Genomic DNA, 24620 nt, shown 5'->3' on the forward strand with positions numbered 1-24620 from the left:
AAAATGTGCCATGTTGTGATACACCAATCCAGAAGCAATGAATATTATAGGATAAAACAAGTCTTTGCACTTTTTAATTTTAAAATACATAACTCTGGCAGAAGTCCTGCAAATGCAAACATTTTTCCCTGAATTGGCATATTGAAAAATGAATGAATTAAATAGCTTCATAATTTTTTTAAAAAAAAAAGAAAGTCAAAGGAGTTTTCATCTGCATGTGTGTGCATATGTGTGTTTCTTTGTGGTCTGTAGAGTTTTCTTCTTCCCAGTGAGGGAGTTCTTATCCCAATGAGGGATTTCTTTCTACTTTATTTGTGCTACAGGGAAGAAAGGTCCCTGTTCTAGAAGGAGGGAAGGAAATGGAGGAGCTGAAGTCTTGAAGAGAGAGAAGGTCTGACACAGTTGTTGACAGAAATGAGAGGAGAAATTAGCAAGGTCTGAGACTCAGAGAGCAAGTAGCATAACCAAGGTTACCTAGCTAGTAACATGGTCAGATCCAAAACCAGGCCTGTTAACTCACAAGTCAACTCCACAGCCAGCTGTAAGTCTCTTTACAACCCCAGTCTAGCTTCCTCATTAGGATCTACCAAACACGTCTATGGTCGATCCTCTATTGCATGTACGGGCCACTCTTCAACCAGTAGTGCCTTCCTTCCCTCCCCACACCTACCAACTCCACCATTCTGGAAGACTTTTGAAGTAAAAGTAAATGAAATGAGCATTAGGCATCCTCTTCTTAGCATCTCTCCCAAGAGAAAGGTTTCAATGGGAAAACACTTGGAAGTTTTGTCTAAAATGAAGTTTGAATCATGCCAAAATCTCATCATTTTGTTCCTTCTGCCTCCTGTTACTTTTTTTTTTTTTTAATAGTTTTGAGCAACTATCAAGTGTCAGGCACTGTCCTCAGGAATTCAAGGGTGAATAATGGTAAGATCTTGAGGAGCTCTCAGCCTAAAAAAAAAATTAGTCACAATACAGGGTGATGTGTAATAATAAAGTACAAGTGCCAGGGACAAGTGATAGCACAGGAAGAGGACAAACTCTGCCTGCGAGCACTAGGGAAGCCACCTTTGAAAAGACTAAACACACACAGCATCCTGGAAAACGATGACCAGCTGACAAAAGAAGAGGGCACTCCAAGCCGAGGCCTGGAGTTAGGGGTGAACCAGCATGGCCTGTGTAGGAGCTCCAAGTGCGATGCTGGAACGTGGAAGAGCAATTAACTACCATTTTTTAAATAACTTTCTTTTAATATCTTTACATCTCACCACAACCTTAGAACGTACCTTATTCATATCCCTATCTTACAGAGGAGAAAAATGAGACTAGGACGTTTCGTAACTTGCCCAAGATCACATAGCTCGGAAGTTGTAGAGCTGGGCTTTAATTCCATTCTCCATGATCCTTCCTCCACCAAACAAGCTTAAGATGAGAAAAGCAGAACAGCAGGAAAGGAGCTATCAAAAGTGAGATTCTTTTGTCTCCATTGTATTCCAAGGGTATTGGGTTCAATTCTAATAATGTCAGGGAAATTCCAATAAGTAGTGTAAATTTTAAATAAGAGAGAGAAAGGCAACAGAAACTTGTCAGTGATGCTAAACAGGTTTTACTTTTTTTCTAAAAGTAATAGGCATAATTAAGGGGTTTTTACACACATCTAAGGATTTCAGCACAGGTAAGCAAAAGTGGTTGCATGAAGCACTCACTGATTCAGAACAGAGGGGCGGAGGAGAGTCTGGTGGTTAATTAAAAGACGGAGTCTCCACAAGAGCTGTACTGTAACAGGCACAGTGGTAAAAAGCTTCACCTTTTCCAGCACCATTACATATTTTGCTACATAAACACCACCGACACAGGGCACTTATCTTTGAAAACAGACATTTGGACATTTCGGAGGAAAGCTGAACTTGCAATTAGCTTACAGAATAACAGCCATGGAAGCTTACTAAAGACGCTCATGGCAAGACCTGACTTGTAACCCTCATCAGCAACTCTGTTTTCCCTGGCCTCAGCCTCAGCAGCTTTCGGTCCAGAGTCTTGATTTACTGTAACTCCACCTCTCCTTCTTCACTTCTTTTGCAGCAATCATCTCAGGGGAGAGAAAGGGATTGCGGACACATTAGATTTGAGATGACATCACAAGCAGAAGTATGGAATCTATAACTCAAGCACTAAGAAGGGGTGGCCTGTTCCAAGGGGCAAAGGTGGACAGGAAGAGAGTACAGGATCAGGGGTCAAACTCTTAGAATTGCAAGAAACCTTGGAGATATGTTAAACTAACATCCCCTAAATAGGCATCTGGACAAACACCACTCTTCCAGGTATTAGTGGGTATTGAATGAAAAAAAGATTCTGTACCCAAGGGGAAATGCTAGGTTAAACAAAATGGAACAGATTTTTGTTTTGCTTTGCTTCTAGCTACAGTACATCTCAGGGCCTTCAATATGCTAACATGGGCTCAATTTTTTTACACCTTACCTATTCATCTTTCCAGAATTTTCTGTTCACTGAAAAAATTTGGGAAAACGTGTCTCAAAGTGTGGTCTGCAGACTACCTGGAAACTGTTACTGGTCCTCAAGGAGATAAATACAAAACCCAAGAGCAAGCACTTAAAGTTATTATAAGTAATTTGACATTGCCACAATATCCAAGGCCAGCCGTGATCATAGGGCTCACTGGACAGGGTACAGAACAATGTGGTGTTGAAATTGCATGGCCGGAGGCATATGGGGTGAGTCTCGTACTAGTCATGCACAGTTGAACTACATATCAATCCGTGATGGATTGAGAAAAAATTTGGACCTACATTAGAGTTTGCTGAACACTGGTTTATTGTACACATGGGGATGGTGACACCCAGAGAGATAAAGCAACTTGTTTAAGGTCACAAAGTGTCAGTAGCAAAGGCTTGACCCTAAGGGATACCAATTGGGAGGGGGTGGGGTCAGTGGGAAGAAGAGACATTTACGGAATTAGAAAAATAAAAAATAGGAGAAAAATGTTACTAAAAATGATTTCATGATGGTAATTTTGATTTTAAATGGCATCCAGCTAGCAGAACTCCATCAGCCCCTCTCAGAATCCCTCCAAAGAAAATGGAAATGAAGTCAAATGGACAAAGCCGATGCTGAAATCTGGAAGAATCTGGTGCACTAAATGGAGGAAATCCAACCCTGAAGTAGTACCTACCTGAAAATAGTGGGAGAACAGCTTGTAGCTCCCCCCATCTGGCATTGACCCAGACCTGAGAGTAGACAGATGACAAATGAGTGGAACTGGCCAACTGTGAGACAGGAAAAGTGAGTAGGGATGGTGGCAAACAGCAGAGAACATGTTCCCGTCCACTCCCCAGCCTCAGCCACTTGCCATGAGAAAGGCAAACCTAATACTGTCACATCTTTTTTTTTTTTTTACTTTTTAGTATATTTTTAATTAAAATTTTTATTTTGAAATACTTGCAGATTTATATGCAGCTGTAAGAAATAATACACACAGATCCCCTGCACCCTTTACCCAGTTCTCCCAAAGGTAACATCGTGCAAAAGTCTATGCAGTATCACAACCAGGATATTAACATCAATTCACTGAAGATACAGAACATTTCCATCACCACAAGAATCCTGTCACATATTTTTTTAAAGAAACAAAAAAATCTGAATTTTTGTGTGAAATGCCCCACTCTGTAAATATTGGCAATGAATTCACATGTTTTTCAAACTCTGAATATTCACTATATGATTTTATTTATATTGAGCAGAACAACAGGCAAAACTAATCATCAAGGTGAAAGATAGGATAGTGATTATCCCTGGGGTGAGGACAGTGACCAGAAGAGGGCACAAGTGGGGGATCCAAGGTGCTTGAACTGCTATTTTGTGATCTCAGTTCTTGTTACACAGGTGGGTTCACTTTGTGAAGGTGCACCAGGCTGCACACTTCTGAGTTGTACACTTTTCTTAGTTATATGAATAAACACTTGACTGGAAAAAAAGAAAGATGGAGTCTCTGCACTAAAGACTTCACATTTTAATGAAGTACACTGGCATGAAGAGAATTCCAAGCTGTGAGACAAATGTGACATCCCCATAAAATACGTGTGATAGTTCACTGAAGCGGACATGGTCATTAAAAGTTCACCAGCATCTTGAAAAGAAGTGCCCTGTCTCATTGATCAAACACAGTACTTGACGCAAAGCAGGTGTTCTGTAAACATTTGTAAGTGAGGAGACTGATCCTGGGTTAGCAGAAGTACGTACTTTCAGGATAATAAGCATAAGTTTTGACTAAAAATCCTTTCTTCCTGACAAAACCAAAGTCAGCTTGTTCTTTCACCAAACAGCCACTACCACTTTGAGTTTTTCTCTAATCTTGTTTGTTTCTTTATTATTTTTATATGAATGATGTATAGTAATTTGTAACAGCCAAACAGAATTTAACCATAGTACTAGTAGAAACTCCAAATTAACCAAAAATTTTAAATTTTATGTTTATTACTCCCTGTTTTACATTCAGAAGCAAAAACCCATGAAAGAAAATGTAATTTAGCAACAGTATTCCTGAAAAAGATATGACATGCTAAATTCCTTCTTATTTTCACATCTGTGTTATTTTTTCATGCTGTTTCTCCCCTCTAACATTCCTTCTTCACTGCTCTCCACCTCTTCATATCTTCTCTTTTCTCTTAAGGTAGGGTGTGGATGACCATAAAATTTATCAGCCAAACTGTGACACTTTTGAGAATGAAAGTGGCATTATTGATATTTGCACTTGAAAAGCAAGCATAAATCAAGACTGTCCCAGACTGTGGATGTGGGGTCAAGCTATTTTAAACTCTCAAGTCCTCAGTTTCCGTATTTATAAAGTGATGTCATTGAATGAGGTGACTTCTAAGGAGCCAGCCCTTTACATTCTGAGAATTTATTGTTCTGATTTAAAATGCTTCACAGACTAGAAACCCATATCATCCTTAAAACTCAGTCTTACGCAGAAACCCTCCAGGTCCTGCAGGCCTCGTGACCACTGTTTGCAACACAGAGCTGTCAAATGCTGAAAAGCAGCAAAGGTGCTGAGTTAGCTAAAGCATTTCAGCCTCGCTGCCTTCCCTCTTCCCCACTGAGGCCTGATGCCTTCAAGGGAACAAGCAGGTTAGACCCGTTGGCTCAGAAGCATTTCTGGGTGGAAAGGGCAAGCCAGCTTATCCAGACAAACAGGATCTAAGTTTCTCAAGTGAATCAGAGTGAAAGAGGGAAAGCCCTCCTGTCTGGCTCAGTGGGGGGTCCAGTCCCCAGATTTGGAAAGGGGAAGAATCAAGGAAAACTCTCAGCAACATTGCTCTTTTCTTCTAGTTTGTTCCAGTGTTCTATGCCTTCTGAGTGTCAATCTCTGCTCAGCTACACTGACAGTAACGAAGAGGAAAGCAGACTTTTAAAGAAAGGCAGCAAAAAATTGTTATTTCAAGTTGTTACCTTGAGTACAAGCATTTATTCTAATGATGCTAACATTATTCCAAACATTTCTAAAGCAACTCTTCTATTTTGTTTTTTTCAATTTTTGATGCTGGCCAGTACAGGTATCAAACCCTGGACCTTGGTGTTATCAGCACCACACTCTAACCCACTGAGCTAACCAACCAGCCCCAGAGAAACTCTTTTAGAATTGCCTTAGATGCATGAATCATATGTTTTTCTGAGATCCTCAATAATGGCAAATCTTCAAGCTTTTGAGAATGGGCTTGATTTTGGACACATTTAAAAGTCTCATAGATCAAATCCGAAGAAAGTGAGAAAGTGAATGACCAAACTGGGCACTGATTACAAAATCCAGAGAAGAATGATCTTGTGAAATGTATAAATGGTCCCTAAGGATCCTTTAAAATACAAATTTCCTTTAAAAAACAGTTTTGTGCTTACCTATGATTAGGGTATAATCCCCTGTAGAGTTTACTTTAGGATCTCTCATCTTATTGAGTTGGATGTTTACATTAACCGGCTCTTCTCTTTTCATGGATTAAAGCCTTCCTGATCTGGCCTCTGCGAACTATCCTGTCCCTCTTCCCCCATTTTCCAGGCTCCTTAAGCCTTATTCTTCACCATGCCAAACTAATTGCATGCTCATACTTACCTCCACATATGTGTATGTATGTACTGTTCTGTCTACTTTGTCCACCTGATGAACCCTTACTTGTCTTTCAAAATTAAGCTCACGTTTCAGGGTTCATAGTTCCCTTAGCACCTTGTGACACCTTTATTACAGCCCTTGCTGCACGATACTGTCTTTACTTGTTCACATGTCTGCCTCTGCTCTAGATTTCAGGGAAAGGTCCGTGTCTTATTTGTTTATGTATTCCCAGCACCTAAAATTGCTAAGCACAGGGTAGATGCTCAATATTTATTTGCTAAATGAGTGAAGGCAAACTTACTGAGTCATCACCTGTGCACCCCACACCTCAGGACGCTAAGCAGTATGGAGCTCCCTCTGGTGGAACCCAAGAAGTTGCAAGGGTGAAGACCTGAAACTCACTCCCAGCTGTAACTTGGCTTATTTTTGTATCTAAGTGAAAATCATCTCTAAGGCAGGTATCTACTACTACAGCCTAGGAGCAACCATGAAAGGAGAGGAGCAAATATAATCTATAATATGTTAGAATAGATTCTTTTTTAACATACATAACATGTTCAAATTAAACTAATTGATAATATATTATTGTAGGAAAAAACACACACAAAAGCAAAATGATTTTCCTGTACTCTTACTCAGCAACAACCACAATCATCCCAGAAGACCGACTTCTGCGACCAAATGTGTAGGGATTTCTCCCTACTGTCAAGCAAGCCAGTAGTTCTTTTTTTTTTTTTTTTTTTTTTTTGGCAGCACCACGCTCAGCCAGTGAGCGAACCGGCCATCCGTATATGGGATCCGAACCCGGGGCCTTGGTGTTATCAGCACCGCACTCTCCCGAGTGAGCCACGGGCCGGGCCAAGCCAGTAGTTCTTAGCGGACACCAGTGGGGTGTCCTCCAATTCAATTTTAACACTATCTACCTGGAGATAGCTTGTCAGATTGCATATGGTGAGGGTTCGGTCCTCAAGACTGCCCCCCACTTCAGATGCCAGTTGAAAGACCAGGTTTGTAGAAATTCTGACCAACCAGCTAATATTAATCAGGATTCCCACAACTCCTTCTTGGGTTCAGTTAGTTTGCTTGAGCAGCTCACAGAACTCAGGAAAATGCACTTAAGTTTACTGGTTTATTATACAGGATATTACAAAGGATACAGATGAAGAATTGCGGTGGGTGAGGTATGGGGAAAGGAGTGCAAAGCTTCCATGGCCTCCCCAGGTGTGCCACCCTCCAGGAACCTCCACGTGTTCAGCTATTCAGAAGCTCCCAAACCCTGTGCTGTTGGGTTTCCATGGAAGCTTCATTACGTAGGCATGACATAAGGTTGTCTCCATGGACAACCGTGTAGAAATGTGATTGTACATAAAGGGTATGATCTAACACTAAAAGACTGAATGGAGAAACCCAGCGAGGCCTGTTTGTTCAGGTTCTTGTTGGCCTCTCTGTGCAGCATCCCTTCCTCCCAGGTATGGGGCAGGGCACCTCCTGAAATGGGGGAGTCTTATGACCTACACTCGGCTAAGGTAAGTCAGAGAATTTCTTTATGGCCAGCTCCAAGACAGAAAGGCGGGAGAAAGTTAGAATAAGCCAGGAACTGTGGATGAAAACCAGAAGATACATATCATAATGCCACAATATTATATATTAATATATAATTAATATATAATATATTATTATTATTATTTTTTTTTTACTATATTGAGGCAACTTTATTCAGGCAACTTTATTTTTTTTTTTTTAAATTTTATTTTGTCGATATACATTGTGGCTGATTATTGCTCCCCATCACCAAAACCTCCCTCCCTTCTCCCTCCCCCCCTCCCCCCCAACAATGTCCTTTCTGTTTGCTTGTCATATCAACTTCAAATAATTGTGGTTATAATATATTATTAATTAAATAATAATCAGAATGCATCTCCTATTTTCATTTATTCATTGTAAGTTTTCATTGTTGAATAATCAATAAAAAAAACTTTTAAATAATCAAGAATGGTACTGTTTGGGGGTCTAAAACCTATAATTTGGAATATGCCCATTTTTTCACTTATTTAATAAATGCTGTTTTGATTGAATGAGAAAACTAAGGCTAAAAACTTATAGAGCAATTGTTATATGCCCAACATTGTGCTGAAAAAATATTCAGAGATGCCATATTTGGCTTCAAGGAACTCACAGTCTGTATAATAGAACCTTCTATCTGCAAAGCTCTTTACATAACTTTTGAATACATTGCATCATTTAATTCTCACTCCTCTATTTTACAGATGAGGAAAATGAGGATAACAGAGATGACACAATTCCCCCAGCTCCCCAGCTCACTCTAGCGAGAAAACAAATGGAAACACTAGGGATCAGTCTGGGGGTTCTGTCTGTAAATCCAAAGCCCTTCTCATGGGTTCACTCAAAGCCCCACAAAGTCAAAAGCAATTTTTTTTAACTTTTTACTTTGGAAAATTTCAAACATACATAAACATAGACAAAACAGTATAAGGAACCCTATGCACCTATCGCATAGCACTAATTACCCATTGTCAACCTTTTCTCATTTATATCTGCATCAACACACCCAAAATTATTTTGAAGCAAATTGAAGATATCGTATTATTTTCCCATACATATAACTTCTGTTAAAACATAAACTTTAGCATATTAAAATTTAGAAGAGTTTATTTGAGCAGACAGCAATTCATGTATCAGGTACCTTCAAATTGGAAGTATTGAGGCTCCACTGAAGGAGCAATCGGGGAAGGCTTCTATAGTGTGAACGCGGAAGCAGAGCAAATAAATTATTTGATTGGTTAAAGTTTGAGCAATTCTTTTTTTGGGGGGGCGGGGTATAAGTGCATGTGGCTTCTTGTCCCAGCCTGGTCACCACCTACAGATCTGTCCTTGGGTAGGAACCTCACCCCAATGGCTTCAGTGAGCTTACCACAGGGACAAGGAGTGGCCAGGCTCAGCAGCCACACTCAAGCTGGGCTCCTTACCTCTGGCCACTGGTCCTCTATTACTCAGCCCCTGTCATCCCACCATGGAGAGGCCATACGTCATCCTCAACTTCCCCATCTCTGTGTTTCATCTAAACAACGGGGCTCAGATTTAACCCTGGTGGAGATTTGGATTTTTCTAGGCTCCTTAGTGTCCTGGGGCTTGTACTCTCCAGGGCCAGAAAGCCCTGTCACTTTTTTTTTTTTTAATTTTATTTTGTCGATATAAGTTGTGGTTGATTATTGTTGCCCCTTACCAAAACCTCCCTCCCTCCTCCCTCTCCTCCCTCCCCCCCAACAATGTCCTTTCTGTTTGCTTGTCGTATCAAAGTTTGAGCAATTCTTATCTGGATTATCCAGTGAGAAGTTCAAGACAATGTATCTAATGCCCAGTTGGCCACCTGTGATTGGCTGAGTTCCTTTTAAATTAGCCACTTACTGAGTTAGGTTTGAGTTTGCTTAGTAGGAACGGAGGGCGATAGAGCCACCTCAATCTTATGACCTCCCATTTAATTATTTTAACCTTCAATACCATTATCACATCTAAAAAGAATTAACATTTTCTCAATATCAAATATCCAGTGTTAAAATTTCCAATTATCTCATAAATATTATAAAATGCTTTTATAGTTTATTTAAATCAGGGTCTACATAAAGTCTAAAATTTGCAATTGATCAATATGTTTCCTAAGTCTTTCTTGATCTATAGGTTCCCCTTCATCTCCTTTTTATTTCCTTGCAATTTACATTTAAGGAAACTGGGTCATTTGTCTGATAGAGTTTCCCACAGTATTTTTGTTTTGTTTTGTTTTGTTTGTTTTGTTTTGCGTGCATCATCATGGCATTGGTTAGTACATTCCTCTGTGTTTCCTGTAAATTGATATTGGATTTAGAGCAGTGATTCTAGTCTTTAGTAGGCATCAGAATTTCCTGAATGGTTTGTTAAAACAGGTTGCTGAGTCCCGGCCTGAGTTTCTGATTCTTGTCTGTGTAAGTCCTGAAAATTTGCATTTCTAACAAGTTCTCTTGTGGTGCTGACCATGCCACGAGAACCATTGATAGGGCTCAATCAGATTCAGGTTCAACTTTATTAAAGCTAGACTACCTCATATGTGGCATCATGCTCTTCCTTCAGGGTGGTTGTCTCTTTTTCTGTGATGTCAGCAGCCTCTGATGCTCAGTGCATAGATCCATTCATTTGTTAGATGTTGCAAAATGGTGATATTCTAATTCTATCATTCCAACTTCATTTACTAACTAGGCCAGTTCTAGGAAGAGAAACTCCCTCATGTACTAAATGGTTACCCAGTGGGATAGTTCATACAGGAAAGATCAGTTTCAAGTACAATGAATTGATTCATAGCATCTTCCAACGACTAGCAGAGATTTTTTTATTTGTTTGTTTTTAGTGTCATTATGCATAATGACATTATGACATAATGATATGGCATTAAATATATCCGATGAGTTTCAAACATTGCAGTTATTATCCTTGCTGATTCTCAAATTATTCCATCTTTGGGAACCTCTTCAAGTTGGCTCCTGAACCCTTGTAAGATGCGTTTGCTGTATTCTTAAATAATATTTGAGTCTGCTATAGAAAATAAGAGAAGGAAACAAATAAGGATAGGTGAAATTAAATGTAGAAGCAAGTAGCTTATGAGATATGTCAGACTTTGGTAAGTACAGTGGATTTATGTTGATTTAGGAAGGGATGGACAGACTGAGTAGGCACGAGACATGTGAAACACCAAGTATTTATGAAGCACTTAAATCTCAAATCTATATCCTCTGCCTGAGAAACGCAGATAGAACCCATAGCTGCCCAGCAGGGTAATTGGGAAGCTAGAGCCGTAGCCAGGAATTCTTGCCATACAATTGAGCAAAAGAGATGGCTCCAGCCACTGTCAATCTGCTGAATCCCCTTGCTCATTCAAAACTCTGGTCCTCGTAACCATTGGTGGGGAAAGCCTATGCATCAGAGAGAAAGATAGGATGTACGAACATTGCAAACAGGATTCACGTAGGGTGGTTCTTCCACTGGTTTGCACCCTATCCTAAGAGTGTTAACTTTCCCTATTCTTTTCCATTGTTTCTTACTGAATGTCTTTAATTGATCCAATAAACCAAGTGATTCAGGATCTTAATTTTGTCTGTGAGCCATTCTGCTTTGTGACCTCTGGGGTAGCTCGTTATGTGGTACATTAGGAGGCCACCATTGCATAAAAGTAATTTCTCACATTATAATCCTTTTGACCCATGTGACAAGATGCTCTAGGCTCATCTTGAATTCATCTTACCCCAGAACTGAAGTCATCCACAATTCTTCAAGGATTCCTGATCCCTTTTGGTGGGAAGTGGTATGAGGGTACTTCAGAAAGTTTGAGGAAAAGTAGAATTAAAAAATAATATGAATCTTTGAAGTACCCTGGTATATGAGCCTCAATCTGGGCATTAAGTGTACTCACTGCTACTGGGCTGGTAAATTATTTTTTGAATTATGTACTGTCTTATGTTATATTGGCTTCTTAGTTCTTCCATTAAAATGAACAATGTAAAATTAAATATCCAGACTCAGACCTGAATCTAATCTTTATAATATCAATTCTCAATTGGTCAAACTTTACAGATAAATGCATAAGTGGGAAAGGAAATGAAAATACAAGATTTTGGGTTAAGCATGACAAACTGAACACATACATATTTATCTCCTTTATTTCCTGAAAGTCTATTAAATTGTCATATACCCACAAAAGACAAGGAAAATATAGAGATAACAGCAGATAAGAAATAGAACAAAAGTTTGAAAGCTGAAAAACAAGTGAATGAGTGGTAAATGAATTAGCCTACCAGAAAAAGCAAAATTTTTCCAGAAAATAGAAGGAATAAAATGCTCCCCAACTCATTCATTGAGGCCAACATAACCCTGAAACAAGATCAGATAAAGACACTATAAAAAAGAAATTTCAAGCCTATTTCGCTCATGAAAATAGAGGCAAAATCCTAAACAAAATATTAGCAGATTGAATCCAAATGGGTTAAAAACAATAAAAGGTAATACACCACTACCAAGTAGGATTTATTCCAGTTATGTAACAATGGTTTAATATTGGAAAATCTATAAACATAATTCACCACATAAACAGATTAAAAGAGAAAAATCATGTGAACATCTCAATAGAAGCAGAAAAAGTTTTGGATAAAACCCCATATGCATTCCGGATAAAAACCTCTTTGTAATGTGGAATTAGAAAGGAATTCCTTAACTTGGTAAATAATAACTATTAAAATCCACAGTAAATATTATCCTGAATGGAGAAAGATCAGATCATTCCCAAATCAGGAATTAGAGAAGAATGCCCAGTGTCCCCACTTCTATTCAGTGTTATATCAGAGGCCCTGTTCAGTTCAGCACAACAAGAAAAAGAAATTAGAACCAAAAAAGAGGAAATAAAGCTGTAATTTTTTGCAGATGAAATTTTTCTTACATTAACAAAACAACAAACTATAGACAAATGTTTAGGAGTAATAGAATTTGGTAATGAAACTGGATATTAGGCTAATATACATAATATTCAAAAACATTCCATACCTAAACGATTAATTAAAAACATAACTAAAAATAGTATTACTTACTATAATATCAGAGTATATCCAATACCTAAGAATAAATCTAACAAAAAATGTATATGACCTAGATAAAGGAAATTATAAACAGTCTTAAGAGACATTTAAAAATACCTAAATAAGTGGAAAGCTATACCATGTTCATGTATTCAAAGACTTTATACCATAAAAATATCAATTCTCTTCAAGTTGATCTACAAATTTATTTTATTTCCTATCAAAATCCCAGCCAGGTTTTTCATGAAATTTATGGATTCTTTTTTTTTCTTGGCAGCTGGCCAGTATGGTGATTCTGAAATTTATATGAAAAAGGAAAAAGCAAAGAAAAGCCAGGACATTTCTAAAAAGAAAGAGCAGGGAAGGGAACTTACTTTATCAGGATTTATTATAAAGCTGTAATAATTAAGATGATATGGTATTGATGTAGGGATAGAAAAATTAACTGATGAAACAATACATAGCCTACAAGTTGGACATTTACACAAATGAAACTTTGGTAGATCAGTAGGGAAAGGAGAGTATGTTCAAAATATGAAGCTTGGAAAAATGCCATATGGGAAAAAATGAAATTGAATCTCTAGTTTACATCATATACAAAATCAACTCCAGATGGCTTAAGGGGTGGAAGAGGCAGGCAGGAGATTATAAACCTTGCAATGTTCATTATAAACCTTGCAATACTATTTGACTGCTGTGTTATTTACATAAAAATACAAATTAATATTTTAAATACAAATTAATTTTGCATTCACGTGTATGTATGTGATTACACATACATAGGCAAGCATCTGACTCTTATGAAGTCTTCTGATGTAATCATGCCAAAGGATTTATTTTATCATACTTTTCTTTCCTTCTATTTCTTCTTTACACAGAGCATTGTATTGATTTGGGGGGAAAATACCTGTGTAGGTGGGTTTTACTTTTTATGATTTCCTTTTAGGATAGTAAAGGGGATGTTACAAAATAGTTGTTATACAAAGGGGGTATCTGTCTTATGAGTTGAGAAGCACTTCATTACAGTGGGATGGCCAGTTATTGTCATGGGCTGTGCCATTCCAACTCACTAGGAACTCTTTGGTGCTGGAAGGGAAAGGACCTCAAGCTAAGGAAAGGACCTGGGAACAAAAGCATGAAAGATAGTAAAAGCAGGATAGGTGTGTCTACATGCCAATTATTAAAAATACATGCAAATTAGATTCACAGCTATTTGAAAACTAGAATCAGTTCATTTTTCTTTGAAAATACTCATCTCTAGCTAGTTATATAAGTAATACATATTCATTACAGAAAATTGTGAACATGTAGAAAAACATAGGAAGAAAATTGAAATTGTTCTATTTATATTCATGGGCCATCTTTGTAGGCATTTTGCTATAGTTTTTTTCCAGCCATTTTCCTAAATATACATTCACATTGTACATGATAATGATTATACTGTGCAATTCTGCATTTTTTATGTTATTATGTTGAACTGGTTTTCAAATTTTGTTTAGATTTAACTTGTAAATTCATTTTGGTTTTATAATTGTATAAGAGATAAAAGCATAATGGATTCATGCCTAGTTTTATGTACCTATCATAAAAAAAAGAAGTCCTATGAAATCACATCCCCTCCAACCAAAGCCCCATTCTCTGCTCTTTTTCACTGCAAAGCTTCTCTGGTTCCTCTGCATCCTGCTCGTGAAGCTGTCCCAGTGCTCCTCGTGGGCCCTCACCCTTGAGAGCCTGGATACTGAGTACCCACTGCAGCTCATCCCCAAGGACATCATCAGCCACTGTACCCGGTGCTTCTGCCTCACACTACCGTCACCCAGCACATCCTGGGCCTCCCCATCCGCCAGCACATCTACCTCTCTGCTCAAATTGATGGAAACCTGATCATTCAGCCCTACACACCCATCTCCAGCTATAATGACAAAGGCTTCGTGGACCCGGTCATCAAGGTTTACTTCAAGGACACCCATCCCAAGTTTCCCGCTGGAGGGAAGATGTCCCAGTACCTGGAAAGCATGCAGATTGGAGATACCATTGAGTTCCAGAGCCGAACAGGCTGACTACCAGGACAAAAGGAAGTTTGCCATTCAACCCGACAAGAAATCCAACCCCATCATCAAGACAGTGAAATCTGTTGGCATGATCACAGGAGGGACTGGCATCACCCCGATGCTGCAGGTGATCCATACCATCATGAAAGGCCTAGATGACCACACCGCATGCCATCTGCTTTTTGCCAACCAGACCACCAAGGACATCTTGCTTTGGCCCCGAGCTGGAGGTACTGAGGAATGAGCATTCCGCCCACTTCAAGCTCTGGTTCACGGTGGACAGGGTCCCTGAAGCCTGGGACTATGCCAGGGCTTCATGAAGGAGGAGATGATCCAGGACCACCTTCCACCCCTAGAAGAGAGGAGTCACTGGTGCTGATGTGTATACCCCACCCACAATCCAATATGCCTGCCTGCCCAACCTGGACCGCGTGGGTTACCCCAAGGAGTGCTGCCGTGCTTTTGATGGCTGGACCGGCCACACACATGGCCACCTTCCCCAAGTACTCACCTCGCCCTGTCCACACTCACCCTGTCATCTCTCCCACATCTGCCCACATATGATGCTGGGGCCTCGAGTTCAGCCTGGCCAGCCCGTGCCCTGGTGATCACCCAGCTGAGCTGGCCCCTGAGGGGCCCTTTTGGGAGCAGGATCTGTTTCAGGTAGGCCATGGCTGGCTGCCTTCAGGATAGGTTCCTGTCGGGCATTCACCAGTTCTCACCAGAGGTGCTGCCCCATCCCTGTCCTTGTCACCCCTCCTCCACCTCCACCTCCACACACACAAGGCTGAGGGCTGTCAGCATTGTGCTCCACCTGCCCCTCAGGGCAGTGAACCACAGTAGAGCTGCAGGTGCCAGGGACCACCCCAGCCACCATCCTGGGACCCTTGCCTGTCGCCCCCTGCTGCCTGCCTCAGTGTGGAGGCTGGGCCTTCATACCTGACTCTACAGAATGGGTAACACTAAAAAGTCCTCTTGGAGGGGAGCTGCTTGGAGGTGAGAGGCTGCTTCCTAGCCCAGGGGCCAGGCAAGTCCAGGAAGAGGGTATCAACCAAGGGCCCCTTAGGCTGGTACATGGGCCTTCCTGAAACCTCAGCATTTTCCCCCAACATGTCCAAACATTGGAGCAGCCTTAAGAGTCTATGCCCGGCAGCCCGTTGGACCACCTTGGGGTTCTGGGGCCCTGGCCTGGGGCCACCAGGTGGCAGAACTACAACCACCATGTTCATTTATTCCTCTGTCTCAAACCTACCCCCCCCCCCACGCCTAGCATGGGGAGAGATTTTGAGCAGTGCCTCTTGTCTGAGAGACATTTTCAACGGCTTCGACACTGCCTTTAGACAACAGCTGTGTTAGCCTCTAGCATGTCGGCTTTTTCAGAGTCATTTATGAGCAGGAAAAAACCTGAAGTAAAATTTGCTAACATTAACCCTTCTGTAGTTCTTTGAGGTTCTGTGACCTCCTCACCCAGGTGGGAGAGGGCAGGAAAGTTCTGTGCAGGCCTGGCACTTATTTCTGATGTACATTTGTGTTTGTTGTAGAAGTTTTGGAAATTGCAATAAAGTATACGCAAGAAAACAATTCCCAACATTAAGAAGCAAAAAGTAAAGGTATCTCATTGTGGTTTGAATTTGCATTTCTTTGAGACTAATGATGTTAAGAGTTTTTTCATGTGCTTATCGGCTATTTGTATGTCTTCTCTTGTGAGGTGTCTATTTAGATCCTTTGCCTAATTTTTTTTGTTTGTTTGTTTTGGTGGCTGCCAGATAAGGAGATCAGAAGCCTTAACCTTGGTGTTACAACATTGTGCTTTAACCAACTGAGCTAACCAGCCAGCCCTTTTGCCCAATTTTGTATTGGGTTATTTGTCTTATCATTGAATTGTAAGAGTTATTTATATATTTTGGATACAACTCCTTTGTCAGATATATGTATTGTTAATTCTTTCTCCCAGTCTGTAGCTTACATTGTTATTTTTTTAACAGAGTCTTTCAGAAACAAAGAAGTTTTTCATTTTGATAAAGTCTAATTTATTCTTTTTTCCTTTTATGATTATTATTTTTGTGTCTTATCTAAGACACCTTTACTCCAAAGTCAAAGAGATGTTATGCTATGTTTATAGTTTTAGTTTTTACATTTAGGTCTAACTCATTTCAAGTTAATTTTTATGCATGGTTTGAGGTAAGGGTTGAAGTTCATTTTTTTCCATACAGATATCTATCTAGTTTTTCCAGAACCCTTTGCTGAAAAGACTATCCTTAACTGAATAAGTAAAATATACCATATCAAAATTTGTATAATGAAGCTAAAGCAGTACCTATTTATATGTCCAAATGCATATATTAGGAAATAACCTTCACATAAAGAAATCCCAGGGCCCAGAAAGTCTCACTAATTAGTTCTGTACTAATTAGTACAGAGCCTGTACTTACAGGATAGGTGATTGGGAAGAAAAGATGTACATGAAGTGGGGAAGAGAAAGGACAACTGAAACCCATAAGAACCAGTTCGGAGCCCATTTATCTCTCTCATCAGAACCCACATTGGACTTATCCAAACTCCAAGCCTCCAACCTCACTGCCATGGATGACTTGCCATGGAACCACAGTCATACCTGGCCCAGTATTTGAAGAAGCTGAGGGAAGAGATTCCACAGGAACCCAAGGAGTTGTGGGTCTAGCTGCTGCCTGCACCAACAAGGCAAGCCAGCAGATCTGCAAATCTTGCTTGAGCTGCAAAAAGTCCTGACCGACATCAATCTATACAGAGTAATCATGGCTACTTCTTTACTCTTGCCTTTTAAATTTGGGGCAATCTTCTCCTGTGGCTAACCCCAGTCAGAAATCATTACACTCAGTATAGAAAATTCCAATTTATTTATGCACACTTGTATCAAATAGGAAATGTAAAATTTTAAATCATTTATAACATCATCAAAAACATAATATGCCTAGGCCTAATTCTAACAAAGATATGCAAAAAATATACACAGAAAGCTATAAAACATTTTTGAAAAATATGAAAGAAGTTCTAAATAAATGAAGGTTCTAAATAATATGTTCATGGAATGGAAAACTCAGTATCATGAACATGTCAGTTTTCCCCAAACTGATCTCCAGATTTAATGACAAAAATTTAATAAAAATTTCAAGTTTTTTTTAATTAATAGAATTTGACAAGCTAATTCTAATTTTTTTTTTTTTTTTAAAGATGACCGGTAAGGGGATCTTAACCCTTGAATTGATGTTGTCAGCACCACGCTCAGCCAGTGAGCGAACCAGCCATCCCTATATGGGATCCGAACCTGTGGCCTTGGTGTTATCAGCACCGCACTCTCCCGAGTGAGCCACGGGCCGGCCCCGTTAATTCTAAATTTAAATGGAACACAAAGGGCTAAAATAGCACCGAAGAAGAAGCAGATAGAGAGGGAGAAGGGGAGCAGAGGAGATGAAGGAAGGAGGACTTTTTCTACTGGATGTCTAGACTTTTTATAATTCCATGTAATTAAGATAGTGTGGTATTGGCACAAGGATAGACAAACAGACCAGTTTAGTAGACAGAGAGCCCAGAAACAGACCCAAACATACGTGAACACTGGACCACATTTTCAGTAAAGGTGCTGGATTGATTGGATATTTCTCTAAAAAAAATTCAACTGGACTTCACACCATACAAAAAAATCAGTTCCAGGTGGTTTAGAAATCTAAATGTAAAGGTTAAAACAATAAAGTTCCTGGAGGATAACACAGGATATTATCTTTATGAACTTGTAGTGGGGAAAAACTTATTAAGTAGAAGAAAAGATTGATAAATTGGATAACATTAAAAGTAGGAACTTCTATTCATCAAAAGCTAAGAGAGTAAAAAGCAAGACTGGGAGAATATAATTATAATACAACTAAGTGACACAGGCTTAATATTCAAAATTTATTGAGAACTCCTACAGATAACAAGAAGATCAACAATCTAATTTAAAATGTGGACAAGAAACTTGGCAGCCTCCTCACAAAAAAAGAATATTGGAATATCCAAAATTATATGAAAAGCTTCTCCATCCCATTTGTCATCGGAAGTAAAAATTAAAACTGCATGACATGTCACTACATACCTACAAGAGTGGCTTAAGTTATAAAGACTGAAAATACCAAGTGTTGACAAGGATACAAAACTGAAATTCTTACACATTGATGGAAGTAATGTAAATTGGTACAACCACTTCGGAAAATCGTCTATTGAAATTGAACATATGTATACTATATCACCCAGGAAACCTCTCCAAAGTGTATTCCCAGCATCACTGTTTATAATAGTCCCAAACTGGAAACAACCCAAATGTCCTTCAAGAGTAGAATGGATAATAAATTGTGGCATAGTCATACAGCAGAATATTATACAGAAATGAACTACAACTACATGCAACAATATATAAGAATTTCATTAACATAATGTTGATCAAAGGACACCAAACGTAAGTTGTGATAACTGATTTCATTTATATAAAACTCACAAAATAGGCAACAGGAAATTGTAGTGTTTAGAGATGCATGCTGTAGTAGATGCTATTGTACAGTGCCCCAACCCCTTCACCTGGTCAGTGGCCCCAACTCCCAGCTTCTGTGAGTGCTGTCTGCTAATAGCTTTACAGTAGCACTCTTTGCCTGAGAATTGCTCTCCACTAACAGGAAGCTGTCTTATCTGGAAATGTCTGGTAGATCCCCACCCTCCTCCCATGGCATTCTGCAGCCAATGACTAACTGATATAGGGATATAAAAGTTCAGCCTCCTGCCTCAAGGTAGGGCACCTCAGTGGAGGCATTCTTGCTCCAGAGCTCCCTTGGAGATCACATTGAGTCTCGACTTCAGCTGAACCCACATTTTTTAAATTTTAACATTTAATTGTACATATTTGTGGAGCACAGTGTGTTGTTTCAATATATGCATGCACCACACAATGATTCACTTAGGGGAGACAGCATAGTTCTGTACCCATTTGTTCACCACTTCTCTTCTCCCCTCACCTCCTGACCTCTGATAACTAGTATTCTACTCTCTATTCTATGAGAACCACTTTTTTTTTTTTTATTAATTCCACACATGAGTCAGACCATGTGGTATTTGTCTTTATGTGCCTGACTTACTTCACTTAACCTAATGGTTTCCAGTTCCATCCATATTGCTGCAAATGATAGAATATCATTTCTTTTTATAGCTGAAGAGTATTCCATTGTGTGCATATATACCACAGTGTGTTTATCCATTCATCCATTGATGGGCATTTAGGTTGATTCCATCTCTTGGCTATTGTGAATAGTGTTCCAATGAATATGGGAGTGCAAGTGTCTTTTCAATATATTGATTTCATTTCCTTTGAGTATATACCCAGTAGTGGGATGGCTGGGTCATAAGGAAGGTCTATTTTAGTTCTATGAGGAACCTCCCTCCATACTTTTTTCCACAAAGGCTGTACCAATGTACGTTCTCACCAACAATGTAGGAAAGTTCACTTTTCTCCACATCCTCACCAGCATTTATTATTTTCTGTCTTGTTTATAATAGCCATTCTAACTGGGGTGAGATAATATCTCATTATGGTTTTAATGTGAGTTTCCCTGATGATTAGTGATTTTTAGCATTTTTTCATGTGCTTGTTGGCCATGTTAGCTTTGTATGTCTTCCTTTGAGAAATGTCTGTTCCGGTCCTTTGTCCATTTTTTAATTGAGTTATTTGTTTTTATGCTGTTGAGTTGTTTGAGTTCCTTATATATTCGGGATATTAGACCCTTGTCTAGTCCCAAACACTTTCTCCCATTCTGTAGGTTGTCTTTTCACTTTGTTTACAGTGTTCCTTTCTGTACAGAAGCTTTTTTGTTTAATGGAGTCCCACTTGTGTGTTTTTGTTAGTTACCTGTGCTTTTGTAGTCTCCCTCAAAAAAACACTGCCCACTCCAATTTCGTGTAGTGTTTCCCCTGTTTTTTGTTTGTTTGTTTGTTTCCTATTAGTTTCATAGTTTCAGGTCTTAAATTTAGGTCTTTACTCCATTTTGTATTGGTTTTTGTGTATGGTGAGAGGAGTCTAGTTTCAGTCTTCTGCATGTGGATATCCAATTTTCCCAGCACCATTCATTGAAGAGACTTCCTTTCCCCAATACATATTCTTGGCACCTTGTTGAAAATCAATTTGCTGGGCCGAGCCTGTGGAGTACTCAGGAGAGTGCAGCGCTTGGGAGCGCAGCGACGCTCTCGCCGCGGGTTCGGATCCTATATAGGAATGGCCGGTGCACTCACTGGCTGAGTGCCAGTCACGAAAACGACAAAAGAAAAAGAAAATCAATTTGCTGTAAGTGTGCAGATTTATTTCTGGGCTCTCTATTCAGTTCCCTTGGTCTATTTGTCTATTTTTATGCCAGTAGCATAGTGTTTTGTGAACCTACATTTTGAACTAGCGCCTTCTCTTCTCCTAAAGTGCCGACCAGTGTCATCCTCACCCCCTTACAGGATTCACCTAAGAGCATTCCCTCACCAAGTCACTTGAACAAAAATTGCCATCTCAAGCTCAGTGGTGGGGGGACCAATCCTAAAATAGTTGGGTACCAGAAGTGGTCCTAAAAGCAGATTTTAAGATTGGGATTCTGGAGCTGAAGAACAGATAGCAGTGAAGACCCCATCACCAGTGGTACGTGGACTGACAGTCCCTATGGTGAACTGGGATAAGATTTAGGTGGAAAGGGATATGCTCATTTATGAAATGCCCCTGGCATGAGAGATGTTCAGGTAAATAGTAACTATAAAGACTGTGGAATTGGGTGGCCATTGCTTAGAATCACCATTGTGTTGAAGAGAGAAAACAGCAGGCTCAGATCAATTGATCACCAATTTAAAGCAAAGTGTGAGAGTGAGTGGGCCACTCAATAGCGTTTAAAGAGGACCTCATCTCTTGCAGCCAGAGGGCAGACTGAGATCAGGCACAGGTCTTAACTGTAAAAGTGGAAGAATTTCTTTTTTATCTTTCCCCCCTCTCCAGACAAAGCCTTTTGACTCTTAAAAGTGGAAGAATTTCAAAGAAGGATAAATTCTCAGCCTAGGCAAGTTGCTTATGTCAAAGTCAGGGCCATAATAAGGAAGAAATGGAAACCTGAGACTGAGCAAATGTAACTAAAGCTCTTGAACCTCCAGATTCCCCAAATCTTCAGGGCCTACAGAATTGGCCCACTCCTTCAGAAGTCTCATATAAGGAGGGCCCAACAAGACATCATTAGCCTGCCTCAGGATCTGCCCCCACATCCCCTCCTGGCCATTGATCAATCACTAGAGTTAAATCACAAGATGACCTAACTGGGGAAGTGATGGGGCTGCTAAGAGAAGAGAGAGATTAATATGCAAAAGGAGTTGCAGGACCTGGCTGACATGTACTGGCAAGAACTGGGAGAGTTTTCCTGTGAGTGGATCATGGATCAAGTGGGGCAGAATAGAAAGCTGTGTGGAAGAGGCTTTGTCAACAGGGGCATTCTCTAGTGACATGGGATTTAATACCTGGTATGGGTCCTGGGAGATTAACTTCATATGCTGCTAGGAAGGCTCTTAGAAGGCTCCTAGGAAGGTAAAAGTGGTGGCCCACATCAAACGAATTAGAGAGTCAGAACTTTTGTGGCAGACTATGCAGAAAGGACTAAAAAGACTCAGAAAAGCAAACATGCTAGAATGAATCTACTGTATAACACCAGAAAACCCTCCAGTTGACTCTGTCCCTCAGGAAGAACTAGAGGATTTGCCAAGTGCATTTTGGTGAGGGGGAACCAGCATTGTTGAGAAGCTCAATATCAGTCATCTTCTGAAGGCCTGGGCTAATGGTAGGAGATGCTATCATAGACCTTCTCCCCTAGTTAGTAATGGGAACAGTAGGAGCCCAGAGAAGCAGAGACCACACGGTAGCACTTAACTTCCAAAGCAGGGTGGCTGTAAGGTCTAACTGCCAGCCAGGAGGCCTGCTTCAGAGGGACCTATGGATATGACTGATAGAATAAGGTATTCCTAAGGTTTATTTGCCAGATTTAGCAAATAAAAAAATAGGCTGCCCCATTAAATTTTAATTTCAGATAAACAACAAATAATTTTTTAGCATAAGTATGTCCCATACATATCTGGTGATGTGTGTATGTGTGTTTCCCCAAAAGAAATCCAAAAACAGATGAGCAGACAGCTGAAGTGAGCATCCCCAAAGGAAAGTCACAATTCCCTTCTGAGTTTCCAGATCTAAGCCAATTCTCCTTCCCAGACCCATCAACTGAAAGAAAGGCCAGGTCCCCATAAGAAAGGACATTACAACACTATGACAAGTATATAAAATAGTGATTCCCAAAGTCCTTCCCCACAAGGATCTAGGGCCATTTACTTGTGGAAAGGGGAATTCCCAGATGTTTCAAGGACTGTTGGATACAGGGCCCAAGTTTATGGTAATAACCAGGGTCCCAAAGTGCCATTGTGGACATTAAAGGAGGAGCATGTGGAGTCAGGTGATAAATGGAGTCCTGGACCAGGTTCATCTCACTGACCCACCAGTTGTCATTTACCTGGTTCCCAAAAGTATAATAATAGACATAGAAGTTGGCAGAAGCCTCACCTCTGTTCCTTGACCTGTAAGTAAGAGCTATTATGTTAGGAAAAGCCAGTGGAAGCCTTTGAAACTTTCCATGAGTCCCAGCCAAGATAGTAAATAAAAAATAATATTACATCCTAAAGAGAATGGTAGAGGTTAGTGTCATTTTCAAAGACTTAAAAAACGGTGGTCTCATGGTTTATCCCATTTAATTTACTGACTTGGACTTTGTAAAACTTGAGGAATCACTGTGGATGAGAGTGGACTACTGCAAACGTAACCACGTAGTAGCTTCAATTTCAGGAGCTATGCCAAACATCATATCTTTACCAGAGTGTTCACACACAGGCAATAGACAATATACTTTCCTGGTCTTGCCTGGGGCTATGTTAACTCACCTGTCTGTCATAGTCTGAAGGGACCTGGACAATCTGGACATTCTACAAAACATCACATCGGTCCACCACATCAATGACATTACATTAATCAAATCAAATGAGCCAGAAATGGCACGTACTTGGAGGCCTTGGAGAATGGAAGTTAAACCCTGTGAAGATTCAGGGGCCTGCACATAAGTGATAGGAGTCCAGGGTCTTGGGTCAACCAGGCCAGCCCCTCCAAAGTAGAGGACATGTCATTGTATCTTGTGCCATGGTCACCATTAAGAAAGAAACAATGCCTTATAGGCCTCTTCATGTTTTGGAGGCAGCATATTTCACACTTAATTCATTTTCCAAGTGACATGGAACTCTTCCAGCTTTGCGTGGAACCCAGAGCAGTAAAGAGCTTTCCAGCTAGTCCATGCTACAGTGCAAGCAGCTCTGCAACTTGGGCCACACATTGGCTCACCTGATGATAATTAAAAGAATATGTGGTGGGAAAAGATGCCGTTTGGAGTTTATGACAAGCTCTAGCAAGAGAATCACAATGTTGACACCTAGGCTTCTGGAGCAAGGCCATTCCACCTGCAGCAGAGAATTATACAAAATTTGAAAGGCAGCTCCCAGCACGCTACTATACTAGATATACTGGTAGAGGTTGAGTGACTAACTATGGAACATCAATTGAGCACTAAACCAGAACTGCTCATTATAAGCTAGGCACTGTCAGGCCCACCAAGACTTACGGTTGGGTGGGCAGCAACAATCCATTGTAAGATTGAAAGAATACAGGCTGGATCAGGCATCAACGGCACCAGGGGACACAGCTGCAGCTGCAGGAGAACATGGCCCAGACTCTCAAGTCAT

The 24620-nt window shown here is 40.1% G+C and overlaps 1 pseudogene; it reads left to right on the plus strand.

The window, feature by feature from the left end:
* Nucleotides 1-7611: 7611 nt before the first annotated feature.
* Nucleotides 7612-15388, plus strand: LOC134375148 (NADH-cytochrome b5 reductase 3-like; annotated as a pseudogene).
* The last annotated feature ends 9232 nt before the right edge of the window (nt 15389-24620 follow it).

This window comes from Cynocephalus volans, chromosome 4 (assembly GCF_027409185.1).
Source record: "Cynocephalus volans isolate mCynVol1 chromosome 4, mCynVol1.pri, whole genome shotgun sequence".
Lineage (NCBI taxonomy): Eukaryota > Metazoa > Chordata > Mammalia > Dermoptera > Cynocephalidae > Cynocephalus > Cynocephalus volans.